Source organism: Lonchura striata, chromosome 1 (genome assembly GCF_050655825.1).
Source record: "Lonchura striata isolate lonStrDom1 chromosome 1, ASM5065582v1, whole genome shotgun sequence".
Classification (NCBI taxonomy): Eukaryota; Metazoa; Chordata; class Aves; order Passeriformes; family Estrildidae; genus Lonchura; species Lonchura striata.
In genome coordinates, this window is record NC_140703.1 from 78,285,255 (window position 1) to 78,312,499 (window position 27,245).

A 27,245-nucleotide genomic window follows, 5' to 3' on the forward strand; every position below is an offset into this window, starting at 1 on the left:
ATCTCTGTGGCAGAATGATTCCCTGCCATGCTTTTATTTCTCTGCAGTCTATAAAATCCAGGATGGCTGAGGTTGCAAGAGACCTCTGGAGGTCAGCTGGTCCAATCCCTGCTGTTTAAGTGCCATGCCCAGGCAGCTTCTGAGTATCTCCAAGGATGGAGATACTCTCCATAGTATACACAGCCCCTCTGGGCAACCTATGCTAGTGCTTAGTCACCCCCACAACAAAGAAGTGTTTCTTGATGTTCAGATGGAACCTGCTATGTTTCAGCTTGTGCCCATTGCTTCTGGTCCTGTCACTGGGTACTACAGAGCAGAACTTGGCTCTGTCCTTTTTTCATCAATATACACACTAATGAGACCCCTCTTAGCCTGGTCTCCAGTCCCTCTCAGCCTTTCCTCATAGGAAAGATTACTAGACTCCCTTCATCATCCTTGTGACCTTTCACTGCAGTCTCTCCAGTATGTCCATGTCCCTCTTGGACTGGGGAGCCCATAACTTAATGTAGGACTCCAGGTGGTCCTCACTTCTGAGTAGAGAGGAAAGATCACCTCAGGTCTGCTGGTAAATACTCATTCTAATGCATCCTAGCATATCATTAGTCTTCTTTGCCACAAGGACACATTGCTGGCTTATATTCAACTTGGTGTCCACCAGGACCCCAAGCTAGCCCCCAGCCCATAGTGGTGCCTGGGGTTGTTACTCCCTGGGTGCAGGACTTTGCTCTTCTGTTTTTTGAACTTCATGAAGTTCCTATGAGCCTATTTTTCCAGCATGTTGAGGTCCCTCTGGATGGCAGCACAGCTCTGTGGAGTGTTATCAGTCACTGATCAGCCACCGCCCCTGGTGGTCTTTATGGAAAGACTGGATGTGGCACTTGATGCCACATCTAGTTGACAAGGTGGTGTTAGGCCACCATACTTGGACTCAAGGATCTCAAAGGTCTTCTCCAGCTTAATGGATCTGTGATTCTGTGATCATCAGTAAACTTGCTGAGTCAGCCCTCTGTTTCCTACAGATCATTTATGAAGATGTCAGATAGTTTTGGACCTAATGTTAACACCTGATGTACACCACTAGTTGCTGACTTCCATCTAGATTTTGAGTAACTAATCACAACCCTGATCTCCTAGACTCCTCAATCCGAGCCAGCTGCAAAACAAACTCCATTCTTATGTTCTGTATATTCATTTCATGTCCCCAGGAGCAACCAACCCTCTCTCTTCCTGCTTATATGTATTGACAGTGAAACTATTGACAGGGGTAGCATCTGACTTTAATTATACACATCAGAGTTGACACGTTGTTGAGATAAAAGAGGGTTGGGGCTACACTATAGTGTTGAATAAATAGCATCAGTTAATGCTTGAATGAATGTCATAACCGTATGTCAGACAAATCCAGCTTGAGCTTGCTGTCAATGAGCACTGATGGAGGTGGAAACAGCCTGCGCTGCTCATGCATAGACAATGTGCCACAGAATTTCATGAACAGTAAGTAGTACACCTGTCAATGGCTTTCTCTAGATCCTCCCAGATAAAAACAAGGGAAAAAAGCTTGTGGAAAGGATGCAGTGGTTTGAAAGGGCAGTCTTTAATGAAATAATCCCTATATTCCAGAGCCTGGATAATAAATTTAAAGGATCTCCCAAAATTTGTAAAGAAAAGCTCTGCCCATCAGTAAAATTTGACGGGTTTAGATTTCTCTGAGACAAATTTGTCTCAGACTCCCTTCATCATCCTTGTGACCTTTCACTCATTAAATACTCATGAGTGAATTAAAAGGTATGACAGCATAGTGTAAGTCCCAAAATGCCAATAAAGATTGGGTCAGGAAGAGGGAGAAAGGAAAATGTAAATCTTAAGGCTGATTTCAGCTTTGTGAATTAGATTTGCAATGAAAGATTACCCAAACATTTCTTAGTCTGGGGAAGGAAATAATAGCCTATTAATGAACAATTAATAATTTATTACAATTAATAAATATAATTACAATTAATAATTTATTTTCAAAATGCAGGTAAAAGTATTAAAGCAAAATATTAAAATAACCTTTTTTCAGTATTATTGTGATGATAGAAAAAGGACAAAAAGCAATCCTCAAGAAATAAATTTTTAATTTGCCATCATTATGACTGATTTTGAAATATTTAGTTTACTCGTAAGTCCGAAACAAAACACTTCCAAAAAAGTTTTGGAGAAGAAAAAACTAAAAGGAAAAGGGAAAATAACATTTAAAAAAATTCTGAAAGCCAAATTAACCTGTAAGTCTATCTGCTGAGGGTGCAATTAGAAATTAATGCAGTAATGAAAAAGTGTGAAACAATTGGGCAAAGAAGTGTTCATGAAAGTCTGAGACTGCCCATGGAGAGGAAAGGGAAGGGAAAATTGCACAGTAATTAATTTAATAATCTTCTTTCTATTTTAGGAGTCAGAAAGAGCAGCTGCCAATTTATGCATTGAACATTTTGCTATGGCAACGCTATTTTCATGTGGAGAGAACAAGATAGGTAACAAACTAATCAAAGTGTGACTTAGTAAATCTAAATTATCACGGTCATATGGATAATGATCTAGCAAACCAACTATTCAAATAGGGAAATAGCCAAATTAAGGCAGTGCCAACTGTTAAACTTGTTATGCACATACATTGTTCTGGGGAAATAAATTCAGATCATAGGGGATGTCACAAATGTGCAAACACACAAGATTCACTATTTATTCAGTGCACAAGAAAGCCAGTAGTCACTAAGTAAGCATTTTATCATGTGGCCTTATGCCTTCTTTACTGTCTTTTCACTTTGAATACAGTCAGACTAATATGTTTCTCCATCTGCATTTTTAGGGCACTTAGCATTGGGGAGTTCACAAACATACAGTTTTCTCAAAACCCTTAGAAGATTACTGGGCAGTTTCCATTGATATCCAAATAGCAGATAAAACATGGATCTTGAGGTGAAATGTAGGCACTGATCCCTGTTACGCAAAGGCAACCTAAAGCTTAGTCTTTTAGAGGACATAGCACTATAACCTTTCCCTTTCTAGCAAGCAGCCATTGATATCAGGGCTGACACCCTTATCATACCCCAGGGCCTTGAGATGAGCACCTAGAAAACCAAGAAGTTGTGGATGACTGTGTTTGAAGTCTTTATAAAAGATTTGCTGAGCACTACATGGTATTTCATTAGGGACAGAATCAAATTCAAAGCTGTTTGAAAGATGTTGGAGGGATTGGTATTCCAAAGGCAAGCTATGATAGCAGAATGAGAAGGCTTTGCAGCCGTGCATTGTTTGAGTTTCATGCTTTTGACTGAAGCCAGGCAGAAAGGCAGACCGTATGCCAGCCTGACAACCCAAACAGGCAGCGTTGTGTCCCACCACACTGCTGGCAGGAGAGCAGGCTGTCCCGCTGGCTGGCAGCCCAGCTTGTCACTACCCAGTGGCCTGACTCATCCTCTGGCTGATGTATCCACAGGGGAACAGTGCTTGTCCTCCTGCAGTACAGACATATTGGCCTGTTCTCCTTCAGCTGCAGAGCGGAAAAGGCAGTGCTGCAGAACCAGCCTGTAATTCTGCTATTTCAACCTGATCATTTTCCATATATCTTCTTCTACATCCCCGTGTCAATCCTCTACATTCCATAGTTTCTTATTTGTGCTAATTGTGCTAATTCATTCTCCTTAAATAATGGTGCAAATCAGGTGCCTACACATAGGTCCCCACTTACATTTTAGACATGGTAGGATATTCTATGCAGCCACAAGTTACCACTCCAGAAGTTTTCAGCCTTCCTTTAATGGTGCTTTACCTGCCTATCCCATGGTGATGTCTCTGATGCCTTGTAGATCACTGTAGTTGCAGATATACTTATTTGCCTTACACAAAACTGAGTTCAAATAATTTCTCTATAGCAAATGGTTTCTATTGATTATATGCTAAGATAAGATTCCAAGCACTTACTTTCTAAGAAATTGAACACTTGATGCAGTAGAAAAGTGTCAGAAAAAGTTGTACTAAGGTTAAACTTGACTCACCAACCAGCTGTTCAGCTGTCCTAACAATTTCATCTCTTGTACTTCATGCACTTAGAAACTGATATTTTTGTAGGATGATTTGGATGAGATTGCAGCAGGCCTTCAGCAGCAGCTCCCTGTGCTATTAGTGAAAACACAGACTGATATATTTACAATATTGCTGTCCTGAGTTACATAGTCCTCTCTTCTCCATTAGCAGCTAAGAGCTCATTTAGCTGTTCTACTCTCACCAGATAACAGACATTAATCTTCCTGCTTCTATTCATTACATTTTCAAGTCTTCTATCTTTGAACTACATTTATAACATTGATAATAGAGTTTCTGAAGAGCAAAGTCTTTCTTTACATTCTCTGTGATACGTTACAGCAAATATTGCCTTTATTTGCCTCCTTCCTATCCTGATCTCTCGGTTTTCTAGCTTAATATTAATGCACACAGCCAGGGATAATCCCCAAGCAACAGTGAATTACAGAAACAAAAAAATTAAATTCAAGTAGTTTCAGGGCAAAGGTGAGTCAGCACACAAAAACCAGCCTACTGCAATTATTATGCAGAATGTTACTGATGGCCTAGGAAAATGAAGACTTCCCATCTCTGACGTCTAAAAATGAGATTGTTTCTGCAAGGAGCAGGGAGTTGGACTCAATTATCTTGTAGGTTCCTTCTAACTTGAGGTCTTCTATGATTCAATGATTCTACAATCTCTGTCATGGTGTTTGCTCAACATAGGCAACCTGGTCTGAGGGTAGGGAGTGACTTCTGACTTCTGTGCTTTCTGTGAATGCCTGTGTCTGTGGACTCACTTAACTGGGCAAGATTGCCAGGGTATTACCATGAAGTCCAGAAAATGGAGGGAAAAACTTTTTTTTTAAAACTTCATCTCAGCCTGGAGGTGAATGGCTCATTTCAGTTCATGTAGGTCTGATTCCAGTGATACTGTGATCTTGCTATATGGATGAGGATTTTATGCCTGACAGTTTTGTCTTGATTTTCTAAAGCAAAATTTGGAACACAGAACACTTTTAAAACATCGAATTCAAATGGCTTTGATAAGAAAGCTCTATTTTCAAAAGTGGCTATGAAGACATGTAACAAACTAGCAGCAAATAACATTTGACTTGAGTGAGTAACATCTGTGCTTCTTTCAAAACTTTTCTTGATTACAGCATTCTTTTGCATTTTCCACGTTTATTTATATAAATGCATTTTCCATTGCATGTTCTCTTTAATTTGTTGTTAACCTAAACGGGCAAAAGAGAGAGGAGAGACATCAGAAGTGGAAGCATGAGCGTTCTCCTTTATCTTAGCAAGGAAAAGGCAAATAGTGAGTGCTCACAAATTGGTAAGCCACAGAGCAAATCTGTCAGCAGCTCCGCCATTACAACCCAGATATTTCTGATTTTTCTTGAAGCCACTCTACTTACATGCTAAAATCAGGAAAAAGACATTGTACAGATGGTCAAATAAAACAAAAGTGTCTTTCCAGAATTCTTTTCCCTCCTACCAATGACATGAGTAAGTAACAAGCTCCAGAGGGAAAGACATATAAATCACTTTCAGAATGAAACATCGCTGTCAAGATCATCTGGATCCTGATTGTGTTTGATTTTCATTGCCAGACTGAAGTTTAATAAAAAGTGACCAGACATTCTAACAAAATGCTGAGGACAGGAAAGTAAAAGAAAAAACAACAAAAAAAAAGGAAAAATATTAAAATTATAATTTTAAATATTTCAGTTTTTTCTTTATTTTTCTGCTGAGAAAGGAGAGGGTAGTTTACTTGGTTTTCAAGACTTTCTTGGAAAGCTAGCAACACGTGGAAAGAGGAAAAGGCAATTCTGTTCTAAAAGAAGTCATCTAAGGCCAGCAGAGACATCTTCAATGTATTTCAGGTCACATCTGACCTAAGTGTGAGGTGCTTACCAGCAAACATAGACTGTCAAATCAGAACACAAACCGTGTAAAATGGCTGCAAACATAGTTACTCTCAGCTCTGACCAACACAGTTTGTCAACACTGTTATCACTTGGCCTTCCTTAGCTCTTGGCTGTTTCACCAGGGTCTAGTACGTGGAGGACCAAGGCCTGACTTTTTGGCTGGGTCACACAGAGTTCCCACTTTTTCTGGGGCACCCACAGTTTGAGAAGTAACAAAAGTTTCTCTGACACTTCTGGGCACAGCTGTCAGCAGAACACCAATTACCTGCCAACGCAGAACTCCCAAAAAGCAATTTTTTTTGTCCACATATCCTTGGCTCCTCACTCCTGTGAAAAATGCATCCTTTATGATTGGTTTTTCACAAATATTAAAATGAATATTGTATGTGTAATGTTAGAAAGTTATGCTGTATTAATTCTTTTAAATAATGTGTTAAATATAGTTTTAGATTATAATGTTAAAATAGAAACTATGTATGTGGGGTTTTTTTAAAGGAATGAGATACTTACTTCGAGATAACAGTCCCAGAACACCTAAATCTTTCAGAGAAGAGGAATTTATGGTTCTCTTATAAGAAGAAGCTAATTTCTTCAGGCCTTGCTCAGATTCAAAGATGCCGTGGGGATTAAAAGAAGGAGTTGACATACTCCAGAGAGAGAGTGTCTTATTTTAAATAGAATGTATGCATAACCATAAAGAATGTATGAATATGCAATGGTGTATGGTTTTTAAGGGTGATTCCTTTGTTCACAAAACATGCTTTTTGTGACTTAGTATCTGAGAGCATCCGGACGTCTGTAATTCTTTGCTTTTAATTGTCTTGTAATTGTCCAACTCTAAATTTTTATTACTCTAATTGCATTACTGTTTTTATAACCATTTTATTATTATTAAACTTTAAAAATTTAAAAAACCAAGTGATCGGCGTTTTTCACACTCCTATCCACACACCACTGGATGAGGCCCTTATTCCTTAATTATTTCTTGGCTGCCCGATGCTTCTCTGGGGTTTTTCAAGCACAGGTGGGCTACATACTAGAAATGCATTTTGTGAGTCAGAGTTTTACAAGATTTCTAATATAATAATTGGTGCTAAAATTTTCCTTTATCTGGTTTATTTTAAAATGGTAAATTTAAGCCCAAACACTATGAAGTGTTTTGTCTGGAGAAAAGAAGGCTTAGGGGAGACCTTATAGCTCTCCACAACTACCTGACAGAAGGCTGCAGTGAGGTGAAGGTCAGTCTCTCCTCCCAGGTGATAGAACAAGAGAAAACGACCATTGCACCAGGAAAGGTTTATTTCAGATATTAGGAAAAATTTCTTTACTCAAAGAGTTGTCAAACACTGGAACATGCTGCCCAGGGAAGTGGTTGAGCCATCATGCCTGGAGGTATTTTAAAGACGTGTAGACGTGGCACTTGGGGACATGGTTTAGTGATGGCCTTGGCAGCGTTAGGTAATAGCTGGACTCAGTGATCTTAAAGGTCTTTGCCAACCTAAATGATTCAATGCTTCTGTGACTCAAATGCTTATAAATACTGACTCACAGGCACCAAGTATATGTTTTCCTGTGTGTAGAGTCTTACAACACCTTAATCACTGCTGCATCTAGGTATCTTCTAGCAACATGTTAAATGTCATGTTTATTCTTGCTCTTAATCTGTTTTGGTTTGTGCGGCTTCAAGCTAATATACTCACAGCTGTGTTTATGTTAGAGAAAAAAGGTTGGCCTAATGTATATTGCTGTTAGAGGAGAAGGCAGTGAAGTCTTCCCTAGTGCTCCCATTCCATGACTATTTGTTTCTCAGCCTCAGACAAACCAGGTGGATTTTTTTTTCTCCCACAGAGGCAGGCCTCCTCTTACAGAGGGACATTCTACTTCCTCTGTCGTGGGAAGATGTTTACCTTGGTTGCTGTGGCATTTATTGAGATCTCTGAGAGGGAGCAGTGCACTTGAAGGGAAAGATCTGAGATCTTGCATTCAACAATAGTTTATGGCAGACATACAAGAGAGTAAAAACCAGATGTGTTTACAGTATTCCATGTTACCTCAGGGATGTGTACTCTGTATTTGCACTTCATTGTATTTCCTATGGGAGGAAGGCTTCATGTCCAAGTGCAAAGAGTGTGTATAGTCCTGAGGGAACAGGCAAGTGTGTAAGTGCAAAAAGGAAAGAAGAATACCATGGCTTCAGATACATACCACCAGGCTAAGACACAGTTCTGTGGGAGATAAGAGAAAGGGCTACTTATGTTTGCACAAAATACACAAAACTTTTAGCATTGGTGAAAAATTCAGGAGCACTCCCATGCTATGGCTCGAACTGGCTAGATGTAAACCTATACATACCCCCTTCTTCCTCTTGCTTTGAAGCTGCAAAGCATTCCTGGGAATTCTGTGACCATATTTGCATTTGTTACATTTTAATCTTTTTTCTTTGTTAGCGTCTACCTGCTTCCTGGTCAAATCTCTGGTCTGCAAATTCACTCTGATGGCCTCTCAACCTTTATACTCTGTGTAAGAGAGTTATAAAAAGGCTGCAGATGTTTTCAGAAGAGGGTGGTTCCAGACAATAGTGCAAGGAGGAGAAACAACCATGAAGTTAGAAAAGTCAGTGTAAGAACAAGTGCTGTGGCAGTAAGGACTGCTACATGAACCACAGAGATTAAGAAGAAAAGAAGGACTGGAGGGAGGTATTATCCAGGGCTTGAGGAGAAGATGGATCCAAGATGGGGCCAAAGCAAGAAGGAAGGAAAATGAGGTAGAAGAATGGAAAACTGAGAATAATAGGAAAAGAGAGAGGTGAGGTTAACCATGACAGGGGGACAGAGATGGAGGATGATTGTGTCAGGTCCTAAGATGACCATATGGTTAAGTGTGGAATGGCTGATTTGTCCAACAAGCCATGTATTCATCACACGACAACAGACTAAAGTGAGAGAAAACTTCTCTGCAAATCTCCTCAGCTGTGACCAGGGGCAGGCAAGAATAGGTGGAATAAATTTATGTGTATATGAAGAGATATCTCTATGCACGGAATGGCTTTAGAATGTCTCAGAAGGCACAGCTGTAATTCTGTTTTTGTAAATAAATGCTTTTCATACCCTTCAAAATATACTTCACAGCAGCAAAATTACACCACCATCCCTTCTGCCAGAGAAAGTTGGTGCCGCTCTGTGTGCTCCTCTCTTTTCCAGATCATCTTCAAAGGAGATGACCAGACAGCAGAGGATTGCATAAAAGTATCATCCCTTTCTCTCTGGATACCAAAAAGCTTTTCTCCACTTAAGTGCAGGTAGCACCATGATTATCCTTTCAGAATAAGAATCAGTTTTCCACAATCCTGCCATGCCACTAGCAATGTCACCTGTGCTGATGCTTTTCCTGCCTGCTCTTCTCAGCAGAGGAAAATGCAGAGTAAAAAAACCTCAGCGAACTCTGACATTTTCCTCATTTTCCTACCTGGTAGCTTTTATAAGACAGAGTTTTAAGAGGATTGGATAAATCACTGTTTTCATATATTAGAACTGAGCTCCTTTGGGGATTGACAACCACATTCATTCTTTAATTGTCCAGCCCTGGCATAGAGCTTCTGCTTCAGGACCTGGATTCCTAGGAGTTACATTATCACAGAAAAAGAATAAGAGTAATTTTGCCAGGTTTTGTTCCATGCTTTAAATAATGACCCTTTTGAATAAGTCATTTACCCTGCCAAATTTTTAAAAATATTTTCCTTAAGTAATTTTGTAAGAATTATATTTCCTTATAGGAAGGTCATTGTTTGAAGGAAGAAGGCCCACCCAGTGTAAGACAACCATGACATTACTAAGTTCTGCTTTGGAACATTTGTGGGTAGGTGAACTGGGTAAGTGCTCTCCACTTCCTCCTGCAGAGTTTCTATTCAGCAGGAGTGACTCAGTAAACCCAGCTGTTTACTTGCACATATCTACACATAAATTAGATTGATAGCATGTAAACAGGTAAATAGGAGTAAATAGGACTTTTGGAAATAAAAATAAATCTAGCATCCTGCTGATCCCCAAGTGTGACTCCAAAGCTTGCTCCCATTCATTGTACAACCTCCCAGGTAAGTCCAGATATGAGATACACACCCAAATATCCCTGCAGCCCTTAATTATTCAGAAAGATATAAGCTGCTGGAAGTCCAGAGATATAAAGTGATTTTGTCCCTTCTGTGTGAAATAGATGACATTCCATGTGAATTAGGCAGAACTTGAAATAACATGCTTCTCTCTAAAGATGTGGCAAACTTACAAAAGAAACATGGAACTGTAATTCTCATTGTCTTTGCCACAAGGGAAAAAATCACACAGTAATGCAGTGGTGATAATGCAGTCTAATGCCACGAATGCCAAGGTGAGACAAATCTGCGTTTTGGTCTCTGCTTCCTTACAGTAACCAGTAGAGAAGCTCAGAGTTTTACTTGTAGCTGAGACCTATGACAGCCATAAAGCAAAATTCTTAGGCTAAGCACATCCTTAGCTCCCTATCGGGACATAATGCTAAAAGCATCATTTGCAAAATACATTTAGGGTGGATATGATTTGTATGAATGACAAGGGATTGATACAGAAGGACAAAAAGTTTATATTCTGTAGTACACATCAGCAATGTAAAAAACCTCACACCTAAATTTGTTGGCAACTGATCAAAGAAAGAAGTCAGAGAGAGAGGCCAATGATGTATTTCTACAGCCAAGGAAGAAGCAGGGATTCCTAACTTTGTTGCTTGACCAGTGAACTATCACAGCTCCTAACATTTATACAGGGAAATTCTAGCTTCCATGGCTACCATTTTTTTTCCAGTTGACTGCACTGGATAAGCATTTGAGTAAAACCTTTTTATTTATGTCTCTAATCTAAAAGGTTTCTTTAGTGAAACTGTTAATTTAAAGGTTTTGCTACCTAATCATGCAGCAACTAGCACAATTCAGCCCTGGCTTGGATGAATGGCAGCACAATTAAATAATAATAAATATCAGATGATAGATAGTCAAAGCAATAAATAAAGTGGAAAAAAGGATACTCTTTTGGCAGTTAGATGGAACCTATGTGAATGATACTTTTTTACTATTATTTGATGGCAATTTCATAAAAGAGGTAATTTCAGGTTGAAGAAAGCTTTTTATTAAGCCAGTAAATCTGAACACTTTACATTTTTAATCTTAAAAGAAATTCTAGATTGAACAAGGGATTTCAAATTGAAGAACCAACATTTTTCTGTGGCAGAAAAATTTAATATTTCTCTTGTCTTTGGCTGTTATTCTCAATTTGGATTTTTTTACAGAATACTATGAATCTAGAATGAATTCTCTTGCCAGAATTACTTTTTTCCATAAAAAACTACTGAACATTTTGCCTCATATTTCAAGAAAACCACAATCTGAGGAATTTTTTCCTTCCTTCCTTCCTTCCTTCCTTCCTTCCTTCCTTCCTTCCTTCCTTCCTTCCTTCCTTCCTTCCTTCCTTCCTTCCTTCCTTCCTTCCTTCCTTCCTCCCTCCCTCCCTCCCTCCCTCCCTCCATCCCTCCCATGACCACTACCTCTTGCCAAGTTCACTCCTCATACAAAACCTGCTACAAGTTGCTGCCCCAAGCAGCACCACAAACCAGAACAACCATGGAGGAGTCAGAAGATAAAATGTCAAACAGATGACAGTTTTTCAAAACCAGGATATTATATTTATTATTGGGTTTAGCCATGATCTGCTTTAAATTTCCTACTCCTCTGCTCCTATAAAAGAGCATTCTCTTCTAGAGTTCCTCTATAGGCTGAGGATGCAAGTATCTGAAGACTTAACTGAAGCAATATATAATGTAAGTCAACCCTCCTGATGCAATTTATGTGCCCTGTTTTTTGCTGGGATTTGAAGATTTGATATTTTGCAAAGGATAGTCAGAATAGATTTTTTCTAATGAATGTGGTAATGACAAGATTGTTTTCATACTTTTTAATATTTGCTTTTTTTATTCTACACTCTCAAACATTTTATTTTTCTTTCCCTGAAGAATTTCTCTTTTTAAAATTTGGCACAGTATTAGGCTTTTTCCTTTCTTTTGTCTCTTTGAATGTCAGAGGTCTACTTTGTTCATGTTCTTTCACATGAAAGGCATTATCAATAACATCTGCACAGGCACTAGAATAATTAACCTTTTCATTTTTATTATAAGCAGATTTTTCTGGCTACATAGATGCATTTCTATGTTAGCCAGAGAATGCAATCAAAAGCATGCACTGGTCATATTCTTACACAGAGAGACACAGACACTTTCCTAAAGAGACATACGCTGTCTCCATGCAATTGGTCTCTTTTCCTGCTCAGAAATAGATCTGCCATATGAAATAACACAGGAAGAAACAAAAAATGCCACACAAGCCCTAAAATATTTCAATGTGAATGGTTTTTTTTTTGAAAATTGCAAAGAAATAAGAAACAACTTATTCATGCCCTTTTTATTACCTCTTTTTATGCAGAACTTTATTAACAACTGCCCAATTTTAATGGGTATCACCACATCCATGGGAAAATGTTTAAAAAGTACAGTTCCTCCTTAGCTGTACAATCATGAACAATAAATAACACACTTCATGCACAAGTGCTTTAACCATAGTAGGAGTGAGGAAAGGCACCAATAACACCTCCAACAGCCATTTCTAAAAAGGAAACACTGTTCAGTTCCCTGGGAGAGCACTATGTATGCTGCAGAGCTCTCACAGGGGCAGAACCCAAAACTAGAGCATAAAACCTGTACCATGCTCCCATCCCTCCCACATGGTGCCTGTACTTCATATTCCCCTTATGCTCCATATGCACCCATTGATCATGCCACCCTCCTGCCTTATGCCTTTATCCACTAGGGTCTAATAGCAAAACAGGAAGTAAAAATCAACAACTAAACCTCTAGGCTAACAACTTTCCATACTGTTCCCCAGAGGTTTTACTGGGATATACCTGGCAGCCCTGCTTGGGTCACTGAACCCATTCCCGCAGGCCCAGCCTGCCCAAATGCTGGCATGGGGTAGGACCTTTCTGCCACCCCACCTTATCCCACCGTGAGCCTTGTGCTTGTCTCTGGCTTTTGTCAGAATGCATGGATGCCACCCTCTTTTTGGTTGCTCCAGATTCGGAAGAGCTGCAGGAGAGCACAGGGTGCATCTCTTTGGCTGACACAGGTGAAGTCAGGAGAAGGGAATATTTTGGTCAGTACAACCAATCTAAAAAACATGTTTGCTACCCAACAAAAGCCAGTTACCATTGCTGATACCCAGGACAAATAATTTTCATTTTCCTCACAAAGACCTTGGGCAAATTTAGACCCTTACAACCAGCACCCAAAGAATGTCAATCCTGCACTCCCTGTAGTCTTCCCAAAGCAGCTTAACATAAGGACTCTTGCTGTCAGACAACCATAGAAAACTCAGAAATTTGGGACTGGATGGTTGGCCTTGAATGCCAGAGGTCTGAAAAGCTTCACAACATCAGATTAAACTTTGCTGGGTATATATTTCTCAGAAAACTCCTGAAATAAATGTGTATTTTGCCTTTTAGCAATTCAGTCCAAGCAGCTCAGCCAGTTAGTGTGGTTAGAACAACACATAACTATCTAATGAGAAAGCCCTAAGGACAGAACAAGCTCTTTAGGCTCCCTGCAGCACCTCAAGTCCTGTTTCTGGTTTTCACCCTCATTGTAGAAGGAGCTCACAGTCTGTTTGCAGGCACAGCCCTCTGCAAAACCATCCTCTGGTATTCTTCCAGGAGAAACCCATGAAGACTTTTTTTCTCAGACACGGGAGAGCAAAGTTTGTTTTCTGTCAGAGGCAGTGCCATTCCACATCGCCTGCTCTGGCAGGCTGCATGCATTTCTGAATGTCCTGGAAAGTATTTTTCCCTCCTCCAGAGCAAGCAGGCTAGACTGTGGAGGTGGCTGCATCTCTGCAGAGGAGAAGCAGGATGTCCAGCCAATACTGAAAGCTTTGTTTGCTAATGCTGCTCTCCTGGGGATGTCTTCAATAGGACAACTTCTGTACTAGCAAACTAAGCAGTGACAGGGACACAATTTGAGGATATCTAGGTGACATAAAATACACTGAATGGTGTTTCCTTTTTGTGTGTCCAGTCTAGCCAGAAACAAGATAGGAGGAAGACAGCTTGCAAATCCATCAACTTATGCCATCTTGTCCCTCTGAAGCCTGTTGTCACTGCAGTTTTTGGAGCAGATGAATGCAGAGCCATGCTTTGAGATGCAGGCTGGGCAATGGGGTGGGTGGGAAGAGACAGAAAAGACCCATGAAGAATGGGTAATATTTGACATTTCTCTCTCATGCGTTCCTGTGTAACAGCCTTAGACAGTTCTGGTGCCTACTGTGATGCCTATGCTGACCCTCCTGCTGCTGTATAAAAATTAGGGGAAGAGAGACAATGTCTAGGCAAGCACATACCCAAGAATGTGGTTTTAGTTGTTGCATTAGAGGTGACATCAGCCTAAAAGCAGCAGCTAACACATACCAACAGGCTGGTGAGCAGCATGAGGTCATTGCTCAGCTCTTCTTCATGAACTCCATCATTTTGTGTTTTACTTCATCTGCTAAAGCTTGTGACATTAAAATGTTTATAATAAGGTTAACTCTTCCTGTTGCATTTGTTTCTATGGAGTCTTGGGCTTGAAGGCATTGCCAGAAGTGCTATAATAGAATAATGACCCCTAGATTTGACACTGGCAGGCATATGTAGGTGCCTAGGCCCTACATTAATTTAGGTGATACAGTATAAATGTTTGCATGACTAAGTCTGTGGGTTTTGCAAATATGAGTAGTGACTGATGAGTGATGATACTTGAACATTAAGCCAAGCCACTTGATATCACAGCAATAAAAACTGCCAAAAAAAATTAGTTTGGATTTTAGGATTAGCATCTTAGTACCTATCCTCATGAGTGACAACAGGACATTTTATGAGATGTAATAAACAAGTACTATTATATTTTCCTCCATGGGCTCAATCTGTGGCATACATGAACTGAGTCCATTAGAGATTTTTCAACAAAATCATAATTACAGAGTTTTAAAGAAGAATTGGGCTTTTAAAGATATTATTTAACAAAATTCATTTTCAATAGGAAGTGGCACTACTGCCCATCATACTTGAAGTACTCCATCAATTTGAAGCTGCATGGAAAGCAGGAGATAGAGATTTTAAAGTAGATGTCATGTTCTTGACCCCAAGTCTGAATTTATAAATACATTACAAGTCAGATGTCTTAGAAAATGTGTTGGTTTTTCTCCATTTGAATCCTGAGGTAGTCAAAAGTTTTAAGACTAAGGAAGGTAAATGCTCTGCTCCCATTCAAACTAATCAGGAAACAGATGGTTGGTAGACCTGTTCCTTTTTTTGCCTCAAAGAATGGGACTTCTGTTACTTTGAACATTTGTAAATTAGATTAAAAGATTTTGCAGATGAACCATTCATTAGAGATGCAGGAATTTTTAATTTGTAAAACTGGCCCAGTGACAATGAGTCCCTCAAGACCTTGACAGAAAGAAGTTCAAGAATCGTGGTCACACTGCAGGCACCTTTTGGAACCTGAAGGTTACAGAGGAACTGAAGCATTGCCAGAAGAGAAAGAGTCCAAATCTGCATCCAGAAAGTGTACCCTGCACAGATTGCTTCTGAAGTGTATAGCAGGAGGTATTAATTTCCTCACTCATGTGGAAATTATAAAGATGTTGTGTCATCTTTACTTTAATATTGCCCTGAAGAATCTCAAAAAATTTTGCAAACTGCAGAAGGAATGTCCTAGAAAGTGCTGATATCAATAATGAGGGGAGAAGAAACCAGATGGAAGCTTATCTGCTTTACTGATTTTGAGGGATAAAGAAAATACAAGCAGACTCTCTATATTAACCAGTATTTAGATGGTTCCTCACACCACAATGAATTAATCTTTTTTCTCCTGTTATGCTGGCTAGCATAAAATACACAAGATCTGAAAGATGAGATGATGTTAAGTCCATCTGAGTCCTTTACTTGCTGGGGTCAGGTCTGATGTCTTTCCTGAAATCATGAATTTTGCATTAGCAGCTCTGTGGCTGTCTAAGGCAGAGGCTGAATTGTTTCTTCATTCCACTTGCTCCAAAATCCAGTGATCACATAGTCTGCAGCATTTACCTAGCAGCTGGAGTCTTGGATTTACATTTGTCAAGGAATGTGTCTTCCACTTCCTTGTCAACTGTTTTAGTTAACATAAATTTTTTCAGAGATGATTTTTTGAAGCCTTTTTCCATGTATTCCTCCTCCCTACCTTTACTAAGGAAGCCATGAGCCTGTGATCTGCATCCCAATAAATGATATATGCACAAAGCATAGAATGGACCCAGGTCTCACTGGGGCACTTCCTGTAGTCCTTAAAAAAGTGCTTAAATCCAGGAAACAAACAGCATTTGTGACCACCCTTTGGTACTCTCTGTTAAATCCCAGAGATGCCTTAACTCTTCCAGTGCTACAAATCTCAATTGGAGTGCTTGTATCTCCTCAATCAATGCATAAAAAACAACTGCAAGGACATTCCTGACTGGGTGCTGGCTCTTGCACATGTCCCCTATTAGATCCAACCCTTCATTTTGGATTCATACCAGCCTATTATTTTGCATGTACCTCCTTCTTTCCATACAAGTGGAGCCTCACTTTCTTTCTCTGTCCTCTCTGACTTTGTACATCTCAATGCTTTTGTTTTTTACTTTGAGAAACTCTGTGAGCTTTGAGTCATTTTGAATTCAGGCATTCCTAATGTTGTCCTGCTGCATTCTGAACTACAGAGAAATAATTTAGCAGGCTAAAATAGTCTATGTAACTCACCTTTTTCTATTCATGCAGTAGGTTTGAAGCTGTTTCTTCCATTTTGTATATCTGCAGGTTACAGACTTCTGAATTCAAGTTCTTGAACTTTATGCAGTTATGCATAAGTCCTATGAATTTATCACCACTTTTATCAAAAGTACCTGAATTTGTCCCTCTCTATTAAATTGAATCATCTTGTGACAACTTATTTTGAAGTTTAATTCCAGAACCAGAGTACCACAGAGCACACATTTCAAAACTAAGTTTATAATTACATTAGTTCCTGATGCTTAAATTACAATTTGGAGAAGAACCTGTCATTTCTCTCAGTCAACAGTTATATGCTCTATTGCAACTAAGGAAGCATTAAGAAGTAAGTTTTCAATACATATCTGGAAAGTTTATGAGCAAATGAAGTAAAGCAGCTCAGGTAGCTAATATTTTGCAATTACATCCACAAATGTCTGCCAAAGTTTTATATTACAGAATGGACATGTAGTGAAGGACTGGTCAAGAAACAGGAAAAGCTGGCATGACATGATCAACAAGAGAGACAGGGAGGAAAAGAGGCTCTTCAAGACCAGTCAGAAATCACAAAGGAATTTGTTGCCAAAGAATTGTGTCTTTTCGGATTCCATCACAGTGATTCCAAATTATCAGAACTATTTATCTTTTAAATACAATTTCCAAGTTTTTTGCTCCTCTGCAAAATCAACTTAGGTGGTCTTTACCCATGTTACCCAAGCAGGTCATCTTTTGAGGCACTTAGACCTAGATGGTTTCTTGTCTACGCACATTTTCCTTCCTCATTTCTTTCAATCTTATCATATTAGTGATATGATAATCACATTAATGATACATGAATCACAGTAATTATATATTTATCACATTAGTGGTAGGAACTACTTTCATATTTTATTTCTCTAGAGCAGTATATATCCCCTAAAATAAATTTTACTTTTACTTTCTCTTTCATTGCTTGTTTGCATAGTCACATCCTTACCTTAATTTTATCACAGAGAACTACTCAATGGCAAAAATGCAAAGGCCATGTTTTCATTTAAAAGAGATAAAAATATATTTTTTCAAGCATGACTTTCAGTTCACCTGTGTTTGGAAAGGAGTGATAATATTCAATCACCTGAAGTGGATAGAAAATATGAAAGGGAAATAAAGCAGGTGAGTAACATCAGCTTTGTGTAAGGTGTTAATTCCAAGGGCAGTTCCACATGCCTCAGTACAGCTCTGGCCAAATGAGGCTTTGCTCTTGGAGCTGGGCTTTGGGGTGGAGATTTGTGCAGTATGTGCAGCTGTGAGTGGTGGGTAGACAAAGAATTTGGCACTTCAAGATGTGTTTTGTCTCTTTTCCCTGAATGAGATTCTGTAAGTTTCCACAAGTGAGGAGGTGGCACTTCAGTTGCTATTCTTCTCTCATGATTGCCCTTCTCAGTAAACATAACACCCTTGGTTCCATCAAATCCCAAATAAACCACTGATTTAAGGAGATTATAAATCATCAGCCAGGAGTCAGACAATGCGTATATACCTGTCAATAAATGTATTTTCTTGTAAGAATCAGCATGATGGATTCTTTCAGAATGGAACAAGGACAGAATGGTAATTCAATGTGTTTTTTTCCCCCAAAGGTCATGCTATTCACCACTGCTGAACTGTACATGCTATTCATAGGAAACAAGAGATTTTACTAATATCTAGCTGTCTAAACAAATTCCCCTACTTTCTGAGCCCAGTGTGAATCTGTTGAAAAGCACCAGGTTAAACACTGGAACATCTGCAATATATGTGTAACATGGTAGAGGCTTTGATACAACATCATTCAGAGAGCTGTAAAATACCTGCTGCAGAAGGTCCCTTGGTCCCTTCCAAAAAGTAAAGAAAAGCTAACAAGTTTGGCAGGGCCAAAGGGATACAGAGCTTTCAGAAAGATTATAGTTGCCAGCCCAAATGAAAATTGGTTTGCTGTTGTTTCCTGTGTTCACCGAAGCCATGTCAACAGTCTTATTTTGCCTTACATCTGTATATAATTGCTCTTAGACATTATTTAATAGTTCTTCCTGAAAAATTAAAAACTTCCAGATTGAATTATCACTTGGCTGTGAATAAAGAACTCAGTACTAAACAGAGACAAAAGACAATTTATGCATGCAGGATGAATCAAAAATGGTTCAGAGAAGGAGGTGATGTTGACCCAGACAATATGAATGTTTACAAAGCTCTTCCCCATGATGCTGCTCCATCAGACTAACAACTGTAGCACTGGTCAGCCCAGTCACCCAAGGTGAGAATCATTGTTTCAGGATGTCCTGGAACAGCAAATGCAGGTAATATGCTTTTGGGACATAAGAGAGAAGCTGTTATTCCTACTGTGTGTTTAACATGGGTTTCAGCCCTAAACTTTGTCCCATAGAACACATTCATATTGAGAAATGGATCAATGCTATCCAGTAAGCATGACTGATTGCAGTAATCCTTTCCCGTATCTTCCCCTCTCCTTCCCTCCCTTCCTTTCCTTTTCCTTTCCCTTTCTTGTCCTGCCATCAGCTTGTGTTTCAGGAGGAAAGACCTGGGGAGAGGGAGAGGAAAAGGACAATTCTCTCAGCTCAGGGCCAAGGACCAAATGGGAGAAGGCATAACCTTCTCACTTGCACTCTGCCTGTGGACCTTTGAGAAGCAGCTTCACATGGGAGTACAAATGTTCATTCTTGCCAAAATTCAGCCTCTGAGCAATATAACTATCAGTACGCAATTACACCAGCTAAAGCTTCCCAGTGATGTTCTTTTTCCATTCCTACTCCCATCCTTCCATCCCCAAGCCAAATGAAATAATAACAACAAATTACAAACTTTAGCACAATATGTAATCACGTGTAAATACCATCACTCTGCTAATGAAATTCTTTTATTCTCTGAACCTGCAGAACCCACACTGCTATAACAAAATTTTTCCTCAGACATCGCCACATCTGTAATGAAATTGCAGGAGTAATTGCCTTAGTTCTTGTCCTCAAGTATTCTGGAGTTTGGCTTTTCAGCCTGAGACCATCTCAGACAAATATGCAAACATTGCTGGGACATGATTAAGTACAGCTAGAGAAGCATGGAAGCCACTGTTTACAAGAGAACACTTAATTTGCTCTGGTTGCCGAAGTAGATAGCAACACAAAATTAAGTAGGTCAATTGTGTATTGTCCATCATAATCTCTAAGAATAAACCAATGGTTTGCTTTCCAAGCACTGTGCAAGACATTTGGCTGTTTGTGTGGAATTAAGCAGAGCCCAGAATGGGAAAGGTTGGTCAGTAAATCAAAAAAGTTACCTCTGTCATAATGCCAGGATTTAAAATCTTTAGTAGGAATATGTTTTACTATTGGAAGGTCATTGAACTACTTGTTTTCCAGATGGAGTAATTTTACTCTGCTGAAGCACTTGTTCATATGCAAGAGCTAATTGTCTAAGATGACTTCATTTTTTAATTTCAAAAAAAATATTACTTTTATCCAGACTTCTTTATTGTTTTTATATATGTTATTCTTTTTCATTGGGGACAGTAAATGAGCAAGCCTTACTTTGACACAGGGGCATCAAATGTTACTTTCTTTTGATAGAGTAAACTGTAAAAAAATAACATATGGAGATTACTCAATTACCAGTTCTGGAAAATAATGCTTTCAAAAAGTTCTCAAGAGTCATAAGTGCATATGAGTTTCCAACGCACTGTGGAATGCATTGGTTTCCAACATACTCTGGAAAATAAAGTTAATAGATTATTTTAAATTAAAAGAAAAAACAAACCTGGCATTGGAACAGGCAATACCGACTATAACTTTCCTTTTTGATCCCCATAATTGTACAAGAATGTTGAAACATGCTGGAAAAAAAGCCCCAGAAAGTATCTAAAAGTTCAAGAAAATATTTAATGCAAGAGACTGAAAGAACTTTAAACATTTAGATTATGAAAACCATAATTGAGGTCATACACTGACTCCAGTAATAAATTATTTCATGTGACACCCCAGGATGAAAGGGATCTCAAAAAATTATCTCATCCAACCTGATTCATTTCCAGAGTAGCCATTATTAAAAGATTGTTTAATAAAACAAAAGAAGAGACACTGCATGATGAAAACAATTTAGGATATTGAGCAAATTTTACCCTTGGAACAAAACTCAGAAACACATTCCTGGCTTCATCTTCATTCTTTAAATCAGAAGCAAATGCCTTCTCCAAAGATAGACTTCAGTCATACTAAGAAGGTGAAATTGTTGAAATCTAACCCATGTTGTGACATACAGAAAGATGGAAATGTGTTAAAGGTTCCTTCTCCCCTTAAGGCAGTGCAATATCAAGAGTTAGTAATCTACATGAGAGGCAGATTGTGATTAATTCCCCTCCCCTTCAGTGCTTGCCCTGCTATGAACAGAGAGCTGAGAAGGGCTCAGATCCTACTGGACAGCTTCCTGCCTACCCTGAAGCTGCATTCATCTGCTGGCTTTTACAAGACAGATGAAACCAGACTTAGCCTGTGGCAGGCTGTAATCATGCTTTATCAGCTCCTGATAATTTTGGAAGACATTAATGTTGTTAGCAGCTCTCAGTCAGGTGTGTGCCATGGCTGATGGATTGCCTGGGCATGTTTGCAATCAGCAGTAAGGGCTGGATTTAAGAAAAGGGTTGTAGCTGCTGGACCTAAGTCTATCTGGGTGGTAAGCTAGGAAAACACCAGCAAACAAAGAGCTATGCCCCACCTTTTGCTTCTCACATGTGCTTTCTACCTAGTCCATTTGGAAGTGTGAGATAGATCTCTCTAATCACCTTATTACTCTTGAAAAACAGGATGGTATTGTCTTAACTGGCTAAAACATTCAGAAACACTTTCAGAACAACACTGTCCTTCTCCAGTTTCACAAACCTGGGCTCTCTTTCAGTTTGACACAACACTGAGAACAGTATCCTCTGCACTCAATCCCACCTTAGTCTAACATGTATTCCTACCTGAAAACAGAAGAGGTAAAGGTTTTCTTGAATATTTCAGAAAGTTTCCAATTGAAGGGAAGGCTGAAGACCAGCCAGACCTGAAAGCTAATCCATATATCGTGTAGGAAAAACCAGGTTTAGGCTTTCTGAGAGGATAAGCAGTATTGTTAGGAGTCAAGAAGGAAAAGTAGAAGATAGAGCCTTTTGCTACTCTAGAGGAAATGATCTGAGGGAAACACACCTAGAGCAAGAATGAAGCACTTTGCACTGTTCCCAGAAGCAATACAAAGATATTGCAGGAATAACCTATATCAATCCCATTGTTAGGCCTTGGAAGAGGTATGTGTGACATGTCCTGGATTTGGGATGCCATTGGTGACAATAAAATATGTTAATGGCCTTATTGAAGATAATTTCCCTGTGACACGAAACTGCTGAATTCTACTAAATTCTATTTTCAAAACATGAGGAGGTCACAGGAATTGCTGCCTGGGTGCGTAGACATAGTCCTGTGTTTCGTGCATCAGCTTTAAGGGATATCACCTAGTCTTTGTTGGCGCTGAAGTGCTTATGTGAGCAGGACAGCTTGGCACTGCTCACAGGAACTTGCATAGTATGTTCAGTACCTCAGTTGTTTAAGACAGAAGGAGGTGTACATATGTGTGTTTACAAGCAGATGCATTTCTATTGCCTTTATGGAAAGAATGACTAGCAGAGTAGCAAAAGTCTTGAGGACTGCACACTGGCAGATAACCAAAAAATGTAATAATTAAGCAGAGGGGTCTCTTCCCCACCACACCAGTATGGTGGAAGCACCTTCTTGAAGGAGGAGGGGAGATGAATCTGCTGCAGGAGAGCAACAACAATTTTTCCTTCTTGCCTAAATCTCATGTGAAATGATAGCCTCCCAAAGGGCTGGTACCATGGCAGGCTAGTAGAGGCAAAGAGAGCTGTGTCTTCCACAGTCCTTATGACATAGGCTAAAGAAATGTGTAAGGAGTTTTGCAACATGATTATGTGTTGCAATTTTAAATAGCTGTATTATCAGATGAAATACTGGGAAGGCACCAAACCTTTTCTGGCATACAAAACATAGCATTAGGAAAGTAATTCAGCAGCTCCTTTTAATTATTAATTTTCATAATATTTTTACTTTATGTCACAATATTCTAGGCAGTTTGGATTACTTTGTCACATTTGGACCTTATCTTCAAAATCTATATCATCTATATCATCATCATCTATATCATCATCTACATCCTTTCAGGTCTATTCTTCATGTCAAGCTGTTTTCTCTCTGTCTGTACTCAATAACATGGCACAGTACCCAGAAAGGGTTATTTGCATGTACTTTTAAATACACTCATTCAAAACTACTAATACAATCAGATAACATGAACTATGCACAGACAGGATTTGTGATTCTCAGTTCTACCATGGTTTCTGCCCTTAATGCCCTGACATTTGGATAAAGGCATGGCTTTATCCCCAGGGCATGGCTCCCTTGTGTCAGGGCAGGACCTGGCTTCCAGGACCCATCCAACCCCACCAGGGCCACCAGGACAGCTCCAGTCCTGGGCATCGGTCACCTCCCTAGGGATGGGGATAGGTTGTGGCCAGGCTCAGGCATTGGGTGCAGACCCAGGTCAGGATCAGCAGGGCCCACAGGCAGGTGCAGGCTGGACTGCACCACAGTGGGATCTGTGGTCCTTCTAAAGATACAGCACAAAAGATTTTTCTTCAGAGCAGCTCCCATGGGAAGGGATGAGCCCTGGGCATGGGCTCCTCAATAAGGGATGTTGTCGACTCATAGAATCAGTAAGGTTGGAAAATACCTCAAAAATCATCAAGACTTGACTGACCACCACATTTGTCAACTAGCTCATGACACTAAATGCCATGTCTGGTAATTCTTGAATAGCTGCAGGGACAGTGACTCGACCAGCTTCCTGGGCATCCCACTGCAATGCTTGACTACCTTTCAGATAAGAAGTTCTTTCTGATGTCTAACCTGGACCTTTCCTGGCCCATTTTCTCTTAAAATTCCCCCAGCTGTCTGGGAGAAGAAGCCAATTGCCACCTGTCCACAACCTCCTTTTAGGTAGCTATGGAGAGGGATAAGGTTACCTCTTGTCTTCAGGCTAAACATCCCCAAGTTCCTCAGCTACACTTCTTATAACTTTCTAGAGCCTTCACCAGCTCCATTGCCCTTCTCTGGACCTGCTCCAGCACCTCAATGTGCGCCGTTTACCTGCCCCGGCCCGGGCGGTGGCCGGGCCCGGCCGGCTCTGCCCGCCTGAGCCCGCGGGGCCGCCCCGAGAGCGGCACCTCGGGAGAATCCTCTGCCCCCATGGTGCTGCTGCTGCTCCTGCTGCAGCTGGGGCAACTCTGCACGCCGAGAGGAGGTGAAGGGATGAGAGAGGACACTCGTATGCCAGCCCAAAGAGTCCTTTATTTCCCCAGGTACGGCAAGAAAGGTGCCCTCCGGGTGGGTGCAGTGACAAACGCCAAAGAAATCAAAGATTACAGCAACTTAAATAGGGGGTGGGCGGACAGGGGTGCAAACCTGTCTTGCCCAGTGGGGATAAACCAGAGAGGGACACAACAACCTATGATAATGTAACAGGGGTAGGTACAAGGTCAGGGGACAAATAGAAAAGCTAAACTGGAGTGATTGATACAGAACTTTCTGGACAAAATGGGGGGTGGTCATAGGACTGACAACTGAAAGAGTATCAACCAACTCTGATGGAACCAAATAAGGAGAAAACAGGGAAAGGTGAGAAGATTGACAGATAACAGCGGAGCTAAGTGGCAGGAATTTTGGGGTAAACAACTTGGATCAAACCAACTGTAAGAGGACAAATGGGGGAGCATAAAGGCTAACTAACATTAATAAAAGCAACCTGACTAAATCAGACCACACTGCAACATCAATGTCCTTCCTGAATTGAGGAGTCTCTGAGGTGGGGACTCACCAGTGCCAAGTACAGAGGGACAATCATTTCCTTAATCCTTCTAGCCACACTAATTTTGATGCAGGCCAGGATTATTTTGGCCTTCTTGGCCACCTGGACTCACTGCTGACTCAAAAGTGTTCTCACACTTTGCACAGACCTGAGGTCATACACATGCGGTGTGAGGTGCCTTGGTCATGAGGGTAGGGTAGGGGATCCTGGGCAATGTCTGATGGGTCTCAGGCCATGCTGGGGGTCCCCATGGAAATATTTCCATGCATGTCCCTGGCTTGTTGCGGGGTGGGTGATGCATATCCATTCCCAGTGGCCAGCGATCCTGGGTTGATATTGCTGGAGTGTCAATATATATTGACAGGTCCAGGTCAGGCAGTGGGGCAAGGGTTAGACTTGGGGCAGACTGTTCCTGAAGAGCTCCAGGGGCATGAGAGGAACTGGAGCTGCCCTGGGTTAGTTTCTGGGCTGGGTAGAGGTGTTCAGAGGCCACTGAGGAAGTCAAGACCTGGGGCTGAGCTGGGGCTCAGGGCTGTGCAGAGAGCAAGCACTGTGGAGAGCCTCGGGGCAGGCATGCTGCTCTCAGACAGGAACGGTCAGCAGGGCCCACAGCACTGGAGCTCATGGTGGCCTGAGCTGGCCAGAGGGCAGAGGGGGCTCCCACGAGGGTGGCAGGGCAGGCTCTCATCCAGGGATGGGACAGCCCCAGGAGCGACAGCACCCAGTGTCAGACACAGCCCAGTGATCGCTAGGGTCCAAGGTCAGGCACCAGGCACTGTAGCTCAGTCAAAGACCAAGCTCGAAAGCAGATCCCACAGGGCAGAGAGGGACACCTGCCTTGGCTTTTCCTCAGCACCGTGCTGGCTGGGAGTCTCTTCCCACATCTCCAGCAGGAAGGAGATGTGCACCATCAGCTGCACCATTTGTAAGCTTGCCTTAAGCCCCAAACCTCTGGGAAGGGTGGATGTGGATGCACTCAGGGCACTTATACAGGGTTTCTCAAGGCTGAGTCCACTTATATGACAAACTAATTTTCAGCATTGTGGTGTTTTTCTTCAGTATTTGCATGTGTCTTTAGCACTTAGATCACAATATTTCTGCTACTTCCGTCTTTCCCAGCCTTCTTTCTTCTTTATCTGTGTTACAATCTTTTCACTTCTATCATCATTCAAAGCACTGAACTCTTCTAACCACAGCACCCTGGAGCTTGTTCTTATCTAACACTACAGCTTCCAGTAATGCTATCAGTATACTCTAGCATAAACTCATTCCAATATAGGATGGGTTTGATCAGTTCGTTCTATAAAAACCATGATCTCTTCATTGAGCCTATCACTTAATCTAACTGTCTGGAAGTTCTCAGCAAAGCACGATGGCTTTGAATCTCACCCCAGCTTTCAGCACTGATCAAATACATGATTTGTCCTATCATTCTAACTTCACTGCATTTTAGCTCTTTTCATTTCATATTTTTATGTATACAAAGCCATTTTGGCTTTTTGCCACTTACTGGAAGTCTAGGTTGAATGCCAGCAGCAACAATGCACTTAGTGACAGCAAATGGCTTTAATCCAAATAAGTTTGCTAGTGTCAACAGCATAAAATAAGGAACATAATGCTCTATCATCCTAAAGTAGCATTTTCAAATTCATCTCTTATCTTTAATGCCCAGTTGAGAAACATGATGAGGAAAAAAAGTTAATCCTGTGTGTTTTCATCTTCATACCAAACACTGATTTAAATCAGTTGTTCAAGATCCCACACATTCTTAGAAAATATTCAAGAAGTACTCATCTAAATAATGCATGAGTGAGCAGTTTTAAACAAACAGAAAATGCTTTAAAATGTAATAAAGCATAGCTTGTACCTGCATAGGTATTAAGTACATACATACATATAATATGTAACTATATATAGTTAAGTATTTTCCTAAACACATGTACACCTAGATTGTATAAATTTAGTGTAAACCCTGAATTTAATTACCTGCTGTATCCATATATTTGCAAAGCAATTCTCCTAGTGATAAGGATATTAAATTTTTTTTTCTCTTCTACATCAATATCATAGAATCATGTAATCATTTGAGTTTAAAGGGTCCTTTTAAAGACTACATAGTCCAAATTCTCTGCATTGAGCTGGTACATATTCAATTAGAGCAGATTACTAAGGATCCCATTGACCCTGACCTGAAATATTTACAGTAATGGGAATATAAAAGAATGTACTATTAATAGTGGCATTATAATATACTACACTACATAACACGAATATAATTATATTAGTATTGTGGCTGCAGTGCTCAATAAAGAGCAATAAATTTGGGATAAACATTGAACTGAGTTTTCCTTCTCTGTTTATGTTACCCAACACTTCATGATTAAAGAGTTGAACAGCAAACATCTCCAATTGTAACTGCTGCATACCAATATAATGTTGAAACATGATGTTC